This window comes from Pimephales promelas, chromosome 5 (assembly GCF_988280905.1).
Source record: "Pimephales promelas chromosome 5, fPimPro1.hap1.1, whole genome shotgun sequence".
Lineage (NCBI taxonomy): Eukaryota > Metazoa > Chordata > Actinopteri > Cypriniformes > Leuciscidae > Pimephales > Pimephales promelas.
The window spans coordinates 14,024,601-14,035,844 of NC_142773.1; the positions used below are offsets into that span (position 1 = coordinate 14,024,601).

An 11,244-nucleotide genomic window follows, 5' to 3' on the forward strand; every position below is an offset into this window, starting at 1 on the left:
AGGCAGCCTTGGCCGAGAGGTCTGCATGGTCACTCTCTGGAAGGATCCAGGAAAAGGCTGTATTTTTGTCCGACATTGTACATTTTGTTGATATAAACCGGCATCTGCACATCTTCAAAACAGAAACATGGCTGAAATACAAAACACTCTTGTGTCATGAAATCTAAGATTTGAACAAAACAAAAACTAAAATACTTGCTGTTTATGAGGGGGTTACTCTATAACACACAGGTTGTCTGTTCTCTGTATCTTACTATAGTCCCTGAAGTGTCTCTCTGAGCTGTATCCTGTCTTACGTCATCCCTGATTTACTCTGGTTTCTTGTCTTGTTATCAGTTTATTATTTGCTCCCGGGGGACTGCTGATAGTTAACCTCTTAACAAGCGCCCCTATTTTTGAGAATTTTCTGAAAACGACATACCCAAATACAAATCTTTGTAGCTCTTGAACCCTATGGTCCACATTCATAACTCTGATATTTTTTTAAACTAGACACTTGAAACTTTGTTACCCAAGAGTCATTATAACTCAAAGTAGCATAGGAACAGAGTAAAACAAGGTAAAATATACATGAAATTAATTCACGATTTCTTTGAATAAACTTCATTTAGGGAAAAATGTATCAGAATTTTATGTTAAGGCCTTGAAAACACCATAAATATAAAACTGAATGTCTGACCATGTTTTGATTCAAATTTGAGGAGGATACTCCCAAAAATGTAGTTCCTGTAAGCTTTTATTCAAGAAAAGTCTAGGCGTCCTTTCCAAAAGGCCACTTGGAGACTCCAAATGGATACCTGGTTACCAAATGACATAAGGAGTAAACACTACATACTACATACATGTTTATCCATTCAGAACTATTCTGCCCATCAAACTACACAAGAAAAAATTATTTCAGCACAACATTTTAACATTTTAACAAAATACTCTTTATTTTGAACATTTATAATAGCAAAAACAGTGAAAAAAACTCACTTCATTTATATGTTCCAAAAGTGATTGTTTTACTAATGAATAAAATATATAAAAAGAAAAAAAATAACATTTGTAATTGCAACAGTGTTTTTACTCAAATAAGTTACAATAAACAATTACAATGAATTTCCAATTACAAAAACAAAAAGCAACCGCTTACAGCATTTACAAAGTGTAGGAAGACATGTTGATCAAGGCAGTCACCACCAAGGTTTGTTCTGGAAACCAAAGCCACTGAAAGACAGGAGAAATAAAGTGTGTAAGCAGAACAAATAAAATTTGCACAGGAAAACACACACACAAAAGAGGATTTCAGTTTGAGTCACATTCATCTATTAGCAGCATCAATATTCCATCATATTACAATATCAAATGTCACATACCTTATCGTTATAATGCTCAACATTAAAAATGCTTTGTAATTATTATTTTTTCTATGTATAAAATTATATATATATTTATTATATCTTCACCTGACATCTTGTAATCCTTTCCTTCCATTATATTTATATTCAATGCACCATTCATTCATATAAACGTATCACTGTAATCTCATATCTTGCTAAGTCATCTCCACTGTTATTTTATAATCAACACATCTTCACCTGCCTTCTTATAATCCTTTCCTTCCATTATTGTTATATTCAATGCAAAATAAATATAATGTGTGTGCTAAAAATATTTTCTCTTTATGTATCGTTATAATATAACGTTACAGCTCCATCACCTGCTCGTGTAGCCTTGTGTCTTTGCTAGTAGCTAATGTCCATCGTCATTTTATAATCAAAAACATTACATGAACAGAAAAACTGCCAATAATAAACATATCAATAAATGACAATGTGTTGAAACTTACCGAGCTAAAACGGGATCGAGTCCATGAACAAACATCTCCTCTCGACAGACGCTCGACACCGTGTTCAGATGCATCTCTCTGCGTCTTTGCTCTTCGTCGCTGCTTCTCATCACTTCCTCCAAAATACTCTCAACACCACAAAAACGCTTCTGTAGACGATGATCCATGATGGAGATTGTCAAATATAACTTTGGAGAAAATCTATGAGTTGATACGAGCTCCGTGTAGCGAACCAATACATAGCCTATGCGCTCCGTGCGTAAAATGGCGAAAGTGCACGAGCGAACAACAACATTGCGCACGTGTGTTTGACAAATCTGCTTGAGAACTGTCAATCACTGCAAACGTGTTTTAATTGGTCAATACTCCCATCCATCAAAACATTGCCGATTACACATTGGCTGGCTATATCCAGACTTTATCCAGCCAAAAACCGAGATGCGAGATTGACAGGTTTCTAAGCCTGTCAGGCGGTCCCTTGGCATTTTGATCGATTACAGAGCCTGTGATTGAAGGAGAGAGAAGGGGGATGACTCATTTTATCCGGAAGAGTCTAAACTACAGGGGTGAGATGGCTTTTGAGTGTTGGAAAATAGATAAGAATCGATATTTCTTTGAAAATAAACATGACGCGAACTCTATCTCGAAAACGCTCATGCAAACAAAGGAGGATATTTCATTTTTCCCCCTATTTTTCGTTGTTTTGGATTAAAAAGTGGGATGCATTTTGAAGAATGGACCCTTACATTGAAATGTATGCTGTTGTTTCTTGGATTCGTCCGAACTGATCTGAACCATACGAGATGAAAGATGAGTATAGCGGTTCATTTTACTCATTTTCAAATGAGAGGTCCTTTTGCATTTAATTTAACCCTTTCCTCTCTGTTGTATTGATTGCAAAAACAAGTTTAGATCATGATTCTTGAGTGTTTTAGCTTTCAAATGATGCATAGTTTATGATAGTCAGTTGAATATTTGTTATAAAACACAGCTTAAAAAAGGTAATAAAAGTTTAGCCACGCCCTCGACGGCCCGTAATCGGGCCGGTGCTTGATAAGAGGTTAAGAAGGGCAGTCCCAGAACAACTCACACACACACACAAATAACCAAAGCTGCCAATAGGGTTTGGGTATCGTTCGAATTTTAGCGAGAATTCATTTTTCAACTCATTTCAATTCTAATAAGGTGAAAAAAAGTCAGCATTTAGAGATCAAACATATTTACCGTGTCGTTTTGGAAAACTTTTCTTTGCAGCTGAATAGCATTTGCAAAAAACCCTCAAATCAAAGAACACAAGAGGAACATTTGCCTGGTTTAAACAAAAAATAGAACAGCAAAAACAACTAGACGCACTTATATAAATGTCAAACATTGTTAAAGACAAGTAAAGAGTCCGTAATATAAAAAAAAATAAAAAATACAGATAAGCAGAAATACATACAACTGAACAAATACACAATGTAAAATATCACTGCAAAGTTTTCTTTTTTATAAATAAAATATAGATTTATCCGTATTAATGTTACAAAAGTTATTCAAGTCAAGATCAGTGAGTGATTATCTTCTTATTGCGTACATTAATGACACAGGCAGCCGCAGAAATATTAGGCTGCTGTCACTTTAAGATCTAATATACCGTTATACAATGCATTTTCTTTCACAACGTGTCTTATCGAATCCATGGTTCTTGGACATTTGGAAGCTGATTCTCTGAACTGATTCTCGATACCCAACACAACCCTTGTGAAAATTAACTATGGTTTTACTAAAAAAAAAATGGTTATGGTTAAATGATGGTAACCACAAATTAACCATGCATGGTTTTTGTAGTAAATGGTAATTAATCCTACAAAATAAACATGATTACTACACTTTTGCTATAATAAAACCATGGTTCATTTTTGTAAGGGTAATTAGGGACAAGCCGTGATTCACCTAAAAATGAATATTAAAAAAAATCCATGATGAAAATGAATGGAATCCAAAACAACATTGGACCCTACTAAGAGATTCAAAAACTGACTGGTTAAAAAGATCTTCTTTTCTGTTCCATGGATTAAATGAAATGATTATTAATGATATCATTATTTATTTTTGGGTGAACTCACCCAAATATGCAGGGCAAATTTAAGATATATCTAGTCTATTCATGAAACAGATGGCGTCAGCTGATGGGTCCTTTACATGCAAGCTTCTGGCATTCACATAATTTGCTACATGGCACAAGCTATGCTTATTCTTCAGCCAATGAGATTGCTTGCAAAACATTTAAATAGTCTGGTTCAGTGCTCGCTGTTAGATGGTTATGCAGCAACGATCACAGTTCCTCTGAAACCCTCCACCTCCCCAGCTCCACCTGCCTAGATCTGCTACGGGATGTGTGTATGACTATTAATGTAGATCTTACATGCTAAAACTATTCAGAGAGGCGAAAGTTGTCGCGAGTTAAAGCTACACTGTGTAACTCTTCTTAGCTAAAAACACTTAGTTCTTTCAAAAATACATGTGCTCATTAATGTATATTTACTTAGTTCAAGTAATAAAGTATTCTCGTGAGTGTATAATATGCCATTGAAAATACATACGGATAAGGGGTTCTAATGTCGATCGCCATGTTGCCCCTCCATCTTGAAAGTACATTAGCCAAAGAGGGACATACCGTTAATTCAAGCTTCGCCTCTCGCGTTTGCGTTTGAGTTAACACTCGTGGACGAGGTCGAACTGGAAGCCATGTTAATCTTGGACTACATTGGCCACCGTAGGAGTTAAAAACGAAATCGGAATTGAGAGGAACAGAAACTAATATTCACTGGATGGTCATATACCTTTTCACCGCTAGATGGGGTAAAAATCACACAGTGTAGCTTTAACAAACAAACAAACAAAAAACATATTAAAAGATAAATGTTCTTAACCTGAACACCATTCATCTCTAAAACAAACCTTCAGGTGCTGCTCTGTTCATTGACTCTTTTATGACAAGACCATATTGAAGAAACCAAAAACACACTAAACATCATGATTGAATGCTATCATTAGTACAGTAGCCAGCATTTGAAGATCACACGTGAAAAGTCATTTCAATTGATGAATTTATCTCATTTTCTGCTGCTCTTTCATGGCTTGCATACGACAACAATCCCTTCCCCCTGTTAAGAATGATTAAAATTTGGTTTGTTGACACATAGGTAATTGATTCAAATGGGGCTCCAATGAGTTCAGTGATTGTGTTGTTTTTAAAAGGCTTGAGCTTTGACAGAAATACGCCGGAAAGTATTGCAATTGGCGGCGAGCACAGTTTCCCATAGACCGATGTGTTGAACTCAGCTCCAAGCCTCTTGGATGTGAGATGACTGTTGAGCTAGTGGGAGAGGAGAGATAGCAGTGACCTCGCTGTGAACTCCTGCAAAAACTTGGATTATGTCTGGAGTATTCGGAGAAAATACTTAAATGAGCTTCATGATTTAGTGGGGCGGCTCACAGACACGGTTCTTAAATAGAGGAAAATAGGTGAAAAGGAAACTGGGAAAATAACTGTAGAGGACCACTATGAGAGAATACTAACATAGCCGCTAGAAACTGCTATCAAAACTGCTGTACTTTGGCCTGTGAGTGTTTTTTTTTTTAATCTGAAAGTGGTCAAAGACTTCAAAACAAGTCCGAAATTACCGTAATCTATGATTCATGATTCGTGTTTACTCTTGGAAAAAGACTGATTAGTTTGGCACAATGCAGAGGGGAAAAACGTAACCCTGTTTTCTTTGCAACAGGCAATCTTCAAAGAAAACAAGTCAATAAAGTTCTTTCCGAAGCTACTAGAAGATTATTTTGATAGATTTTCACCTAAAAGATTATTAGGAACACCATACTAATACTGTGTTTGACTCCCTTTCGCCTTCAGAACTGCCTTAATTCTACGTGGCATTGATTCAACAAGGTGCTGAAAGCATTCTTTAGAAATGTTGGCCTATATTGATAGGATAGCATCTTGCAGTTAATGAAGATTTGTGGGATGCACATCCAAGGCACGAAGTGCCCATAAAGAGATGGACATGGTCTGAAACAATGTAGGCCGTGGCATTTCAACAATTCCCAATTGGCACTAAGGGCCTTAAATTGTGTCGAGAAAACATCCCCCACACCATTACACCACCACCACCACCAGCCTGCACAGTGGTAACAAAGCATGATGGATCCATGTTCTCATTCTGTTTACGCCAAATTCTGACTCTACCATCTGAATGTCTCAACAGAAATCGAGACTCATCAGACCAGGCAACATTTTTCCAGTCTTCAATTTTGGTGAGCTCTTGCAAATTGTAGCCTCTTTTTCCTATTTGTAGTGGAGATGAGTGGTACCCGGTGGGGTCTTCTGCTGTTGTAGCCCATCCACCTCAAGGTTGTGCGTGTTGTGGCTTCACAAATGCTTTGATGCATACCTCGGTTGTAACGAGTGGTTATTTCAGTTAAAGTTGCTCTTCTATCAGCTTATCATGGTTCATAACATATACTTAGCATGCATTTGACAAATATTTTGGTGTTCATTTTCACATATTGGATGACAAAAGACTAACTGATAAACCTATTACAGTAGATTAAAGATCTAAACAAGACCAACATTGCTGGCAGCTAACTTAATAAACTGTCCAAAATCTAATCATATATACAGTATTAAAAATATGAATGAAGCATGGGGGGACCATGTCACCCTCTAATATTCTCAACAGTTCAGTTGCCAGATGAGCAGTAATAGCAACTTATCATGTTTGCCTAAAATAAAAATGACCACGGCAGCAGAGTGGGTTTTTTTTAACCCCACTCTGTGGTGAGAAAATGAAAACTACAAAAAAGCTACAGTACTTTCTAAAATTAAGTGACTTTCTAAAATTAAGAGCTTTTCAGAAAGGTTAGCCGGTCTCTCATGGGACAAATTCTATATGCAATTGCCCTCGCAAACTGAGCTTGTGCTAGTGTGAGTGTCATATCCTGCAGATCATTATTGGAGGCCATGCAGGAGTCAGTTGTCAGTTATAACTAATGCACATGTTTCCGAAGGATCTGTACTTTTGCCCTTCCCTCATGTTTCACAGTTGTACCTAGCTCTTTCTACGCTAATCCGATTCGCCCTTCCCCTTGACTTCCTCATATTCCTCATTTGGAGAGGAGCAGCAAAAACAAAAACAGAACTAATGCCTCAGCTTCCTGCGCCTTCTTCAAACATTCATTCTTCTGCTTCCATATGTTTCATCAAGCTTCTTCATTACCAAGTAAATCAGATTTGGTAGGTATAACCAAGGACGTCCAATGTACACGGAGAAATCTCTAATCTGTCAACAACAACATTTTAACAGCAGTTGCTCGGCTGGCTCAGGAATACCCCAGAAGTATGTGACCCAGAGGCCTCCATTTTTACTTTACTTTCGAATTATTTATTTATTTATTTTTTCAGAATTTTGACTATATTCGTTATTCATATAGCCTAATTATTTTCCTTTTCAAATGTATTTCACAATACAATTTATTTTGAAGAATGTTTCCAGTTTTTGAATATAAAAAGACAGTCAATGGGGTCCAAAACAACATTAGACCCCATTGCAAAACATTGAGATAAAAAATATCTTATTTTGTGTAAGAAAGAAAGCACCTACAGGTTGAAAATGAAATGAGGGTGAGTAAATGAGCCAAGTCAAGTCAAATCTTTATTTATAGCGTGTTATACGATAAATTTGTTTCAAAGCAGCTTTACGGTGTTAAATAATGAACAATGATTCAAACAGAATTCTGCTGTAAAGCAGCTCTAAAAATACAATCAGTTCAGTGTTGATTCAGTTCAGTTCAATAACTGTGTAAAGTTCATCAATTATGGAATGAGTTCAATTAATCTATAAAGCAGCTCTGGAGAACTGATAACATTACTTCTCGTCCAATAGAGCCAGTGCAGTCGAATCAATAATATTGGTGAAAATGAAGTGGCTTAAAAGGAATTCCTTTTCGTGGCTTCATAAGTCACCATATAGTAATGCGCAACTTAGAGTCATCCATTTATGCGTAAAGTCGGAAATTTGTTACACATATTCCTGAGGAAATATCCTCAGGATTTCCTTTTCCAGAATGTCAGGCCTGTTTGTTTAGGGAAAGATCAGTTCGAAATTGTTCTGAATTTGACTAGAAATCCTCTCAAGGGCTGCGTCAGTGATCCCATCTCTTCCGGAGGCCGTAGGCGCAGACAGTGCCTCACTGAGATCCGTTGGGTGACTCCCCCTAGGGGAAAACCATTCTTTAGCCATTTTCAAACAGCCTCAGGCTCCCAGCTCTCAGTCCCGGGACCTCCTCCATGTTTACTCTGGCACAAGCTGGACTTTCAACTCCACCCCAGAGAGGAGAGGGTGACACTGACCCTTTTACTCACTGTCCAAATACAGAGTTCAGTGCCGGACAGCAGGCTGTGGAACTAACTGTGGATTAGATGGAAGCCTATCACAGTTATTTGCATACCTGCAGTATAGTGCAATATAAAGTGCAATATCATGTCATTTTCAGGTTTGAATTAAATTCAAATTTGGTTCCCCGGGTAACATCTGAAAGGCTCTACAGAAACAAAACCTATCATAAATCAATTGGACAAAGCCATTTTTGCCTAAAGCGGCATACACATACAAATATTCATATGTGGAACATATTCTCAGCGCGTTTCTTATTCTTCTATAAGTACTCAAAAGATGGTGATCGTCCCAGTTGTGTGTTGTGTCTCTTTTATTAACGTTAGTGGATATATTTCTAGGAATTCAGTGTCTTGTCCCAAACGTCACAGACAAGGAAATATTCTAAGCATGTTTGGTATTGTGAAGCTGTCCTTAGCTGTGGGTAGAAATGAAGAGTTCAGATGCAAAAGCCTCTAAGTGCCATTTGAAATTTTCTTCTAGAATGATAATTTTTATCAAGCTTGTATATTTAAGTTCAGTGATTTGACTTAAATGGCAATGATAATTACCTATTAATTGTTATTTAAGTGAAATTACTGAACTTAAATATACAAGTTTGACAAAAATCATCATTAAAGAAGAAAATTTCAAATGGCATTTAGAGGCTTTTGCATCTGAACTCTTCAAATATTCTTTGGGATTGATATATTGAAAGCACCCTACTGTTGTATTGAATGTACATTTTAGACCACACAGTATTAAAATGCGTAATTTAGGGTTAACCCTTAAAAGCATACCTTAAGGGACCCAGGACGTCATTCACTATACCCTCTTCCTCAGTCATTTTTTTAAATTAAGTTAGACAACAACATTCTTAGTATTCTTTAATCATACAAATCATACAAAAAATATATACAATTATAAAAGAATGCCTGTTTTCCCATTCATTTTTTGTATAGGGTCACTAATGACCCGAGGTGTGTAACAGTGTAAGTATTCAACCCGATCTCACAGGAATTCGTACGAATTTTATGAGGTGGCTAATTCGTAACAATTCATACGACCTCACTCGTACAAATTAGTACAATTTTGCTAAATCGTACATATTTTACGAATTGGCCAATTCGTATGAATTCGTACGAATGACCTACCCCTGACCCCGCCCCTAAACCTAACCATCACGTGGGTTTAGACGAATCGTATGAATTCGTACGAGTGAGGTCGTACGAATTAGTACGAATTAGCCACTTTTTAAAATCACTCGGACGAATTGGTATATTTTATATATAAACATATTAGTGCAATTTACCTTTATTCCACAAGGTGGCAATGTCTGATGCACAATGATGAAGTAATGTAACAAAAAACTTTAATCAAAAAATAAACAAACTACAAAACAAAAGTAAAGCGGCAGCCCCTCAAGGATGACTGCTGCACAAATATAAAAAAAACGCAAAGTCCAGGCCTGGTCCTCTCTCATCCTTCACTGTTGTCACTCCTCCTTTTATCCTTTAGACTCGAGACTGGTGTATAGCACAGGTGACGCTCATTAGCACTATTGGCTATTTAAAAAAGGGGGAGGAGCCATTCAATATGTCCCGCCAGTGGAAATTACGTCAACGCATCATCCAAAGCTGCACTTCAGTGGGCCTTTAACATTCTGCCTCAACCGAATTGTAACCAAATAACCCTGCAAAGTGCCCCAAGCATCATTCCATGAATAACAAAGCTGTTAAATATAATATAAACTGTAACACTTTATTTCAAAGGTGCACTGTAGACATTCTAACTATAAGTATCTTTGCAACTACATGTCAACTAACTCTCAGAGTATACGTAGACTGTTTGCTTAATATATCTGCTAACTTTTTGTTTTTGATGGTCCGCCAGAGGACAAATTTCTGACTGTAACTTTGCAACTACATGTCAACTTACTAACCTGAATCCTAACACCTTTCCCTAACCTAACACTCTACGAGAGTCAGTTGACATGTGGTTGCAAAGTTGAGGACCATCGAAATAAAGTGTTTATACCAATAAACATTACAACAAAACTCTTTGACTTGCTTTCCAGTAAAAATGTCAACGAATTTTTAAAATTACATATTATATTATATTATATTACTTATTATATAAGGTTTTCATAGACGGTGCCTCAAATCTATGTTTATTTTGTCTATCTGCACTGGGAGCCTTTTGACTTTAACTTGTTTTACAACAAGTGAAAAATCTACCAGTGCAGAGTAATAGACAAAACATACTTGTAGAAGATCCTTGCAGGAGAAAGAAGTGTTGCTTTTTTGGTAAATTTATCTTTTTAGGGCTCATAAAGAATAGTTTTGTTTTTCAAAGCAGTGTTCTGGCACTATGGCTCTCACCTCTGCTGTGTAGCCCACACATAAAATAAAAAAAACAAGTCATATATGCAATACCACCTTGTACCAACAGAACTGCGCTTGCGTGGAGGGGTTTGGCAAAGACTGCCACTCCTCAACCTTAAATCACGAAGAGAAGAATTCGCTGAAATCCTTCACAGATCCCAGCCCCCCAATAAACCTCATAGCAGTATGTCATACACCCAGGGCAGATAACCAGAATGCATCAGGATAAATCTTAATCAACACTGGAACGGTAGGTGACAGGAGAGGGGAGCTGGAATGTAATGTGACGTTAGCGCAGTCTAAGTGAATTCTGTTGGGCCGTGCCAAAGCTGTTATTAATGGTGTGTGTTTCTGAGTTATTGCGCTTTATGTTGTGGCTGGTACTTCTCTCTGAAGCAAAGAGGGCAAACGTAGTTCAAAAGGGCAGCAGGGAGCAACTTTTGCTCTGTGGAAAAGCTAGTCTGGGCTGGTGTTATAGACAGTGTCGCAATTGGCAAACAGAAAGGTAGAACAACACATGGGAAAAGGAACTCGTTCTAAAAAAAAGTTACAGTCGTAAAAGAGATTTTATGGGTTTAGATGAAACCAAAACGTGAACAATGCAAAG

The 11,244-nt window shown here is 37.1% G+C and overlaps 1 long non-coding RNA gene across 1 annotated transcript; it reads right to left on the minus strand.

Moving 5' to 3' along the window:
* Window positions 1-718: 718 nt before the first annotated feature.
* LOC120479954 (uncharacterized) lies at window positions 719-1,973 on the minus strand. The gene is made up of 2 exons (XR_005623003.2): window positions 1,835-1,973; window positions 719-1,212 (listed from the first exon to the last, which is right to left on the minus strand). It is a non-coding gene; the product is annotated as an uncharacterized LOC120479954 (long non-coding RNA).
* Between the last annotated feature and the right edge of the window lie 9,271 nt (window positions 1,974-11,244).